This window comes from Plectropomus leopardus, unplaced genomic scaffold, assembly GCF_008729295.1.
Source record: "Plectropomus leopardus isolate mb unplaced genomic scaffold, YSFRI_Pleo_2.0 unplaced_scaffold767, whole genome shotgun sequence".
NCBI classification, from domain to species: Eukaryota; Metazoa; Chordata; class Actinopteri; order Perciformes; family Serranidae; genus Plectropomus; species Plectropomus leopardus.
Window position 1 is genome coordinate 1 of NW_024684470.1, and position 1,868 is coordinate 1,868.

The 1,868-nt window shown below is 46.9% G+C and overlaps 1 long non-coding RNA gene across 1 annotated transcript; it reads left to right on the forward strand.

Annotated features, from left to right (window-relative positions):
• Window positions 1–201: 201 nt before the first annotated feature.
• Window positions 202–679, forward strand: LOC121940150. The gene is made up of 2 exons (XR_006105580.1): window positions 202–324; window positions 553–679. It is a non-coding gene; the product is annotated as an uncharacterized LOC121940150 (long non-coding RNA).
• Window positions 680–1,868: the final 1,189 nt, after the last annotated feature.

Consider the following 1,868-nt stretch of genomic DNA (forward strand, 5'->3'; position numbering starts at 1 on the left):
GTTACTCTGATTTTAATGAATCAGTAACGTTACTCCGCCGTCTGCTGTGGTTCTCGCAGGAGACCAGAGAGCAGAGGATCGCCCAGTACCACCACGAGCCACACCCGGCCCGTGTGCCGGTGAGGAAAGACCCCCCCACCCCCACCCACCCCCGCGGTAAATAACAAACGGTCCCTTAGCCTCAGAGTCGTGTGTGTGTGTGTGTGTGTGTGTGTGTGTGTGTGTGTACCTGTCTGTTCAGGGTCTGAGGGAGGGATCCATGCTGCTGGTGGAGGGAGACAAAGCCACGCTGCTGGGAACCACCAGGGCCAGACTCTTCACCAGGTAACACCAGTAACACCAGTAACACCAGTCACACCCTGAACACACACCAGTCACACCCTGAACACACACCAGTAACACCCTGAACACACACCAGTAACACCAGTCACACCCTGAACACACACCAGTAACACCAGTCACACCCTGAACACACACCAGTAACACCCTGAAAACACACCAGTCACACCAGTAACACCAGTGCGTCTCTGTGGTGTGTTCGTGTGTTTTTAGGGGAAAGCCTTCAGTGGAGTACGAACCAGGAAGTGACCTCAGCTTCCTGCTGACTCACTGACCAATCAGAGAGCAGATCTGGACGACATTTTGCTCCAAACAGAATAAAAATTTGACAGAAACGTCAGTTTGACTCTGTGATTTTTTTTTCGGTGTTTCTTTGGACTCAAAGGTTTCACTTTGAGCTTTGATCGATGATGTCATTTCCTGCTGATTTTTAAAGAAAACGTCTTTATGGAAGAAAAAAAAAAGAAATGGCAAAAAGATTTCAAAGGGAAAAAAGGCAAAAAACCCCCAAAAAAACATGCATTAAAAAAATGAATTGCCTTTTTTTCCTAAAAAAAGGCAAAAAAAGAAACAGAAAGATGCGATACTCAGTGCACCACCTGCTGACAGCAGGAAGCACGTTGTAACAGTCATCCTTTGACATACGTGACATTTACATGGTTTGGTCTAAACATGACGTAGACCAGGACCACTTACATTTCGTGTTGTCTCAAACACCACCTAGTGGTCATAGGAAGCACTACTCCGTGTGAAAAATCTCACTCAAAGGTCCGAACTCTCTGCGTGCGTTTTCCGACTTCCACTAAAATTAGAGGTCGGGACAGTCGGAGTCGCTCCGGTGACCCGACTGTGTTCAGACAAACCTGGATTGGAGGCTTCGACGCAGCGAGGGTGAGACCTTCATCATCACAAACGATGTGACGTCCCTCGTCTCTTGAGCTGAGGACAAAAAAAGAATGATAAAGAAAAAGAAAGAAGACAATCACTTCAAACGTATGTTGATGGAAAAGTAATTGACTTTAGACCGGTCTTTGTCCTCCAGGAGCGAATGTGGATGTGGTCTGATGGATCCAGATTCGACTACACACTTTGGGGTTCAGGGCAGCCTGATCAGCTGCGGGGAGCTGAACACTGGAGCAGAAATGGGCGGATAAAAAGACATTTTTAAACATGAAAATATTACTGATGATGCAAAAAAAACAACCTCTGAACTTAAAGAAAGCCACGAGCTGCAACCTGAAAACTGAAGTTAATGAACGTTAACGGCTGCATCGTTGAGAAACTATCTCCACAGGAAAGAGCTGGAACGCCAAAAACCCTTTCATATGCTCCAGAGCAGGACTGGGATTTTAACGTTTCGGGGGCAAGTCCACCCGGCTACGGTTGCCACTCCTTTGAGGCCACATGCCGAACCCATCTCTAAAACAATTAACGAGTTTTCAATGAGCAGGGAAACAATAAAAACGCACTTCTCTATCAAAGGATCGATTCAAGCTGCCGCCCAACATCGTGATTTAAAAGCCCTCCGC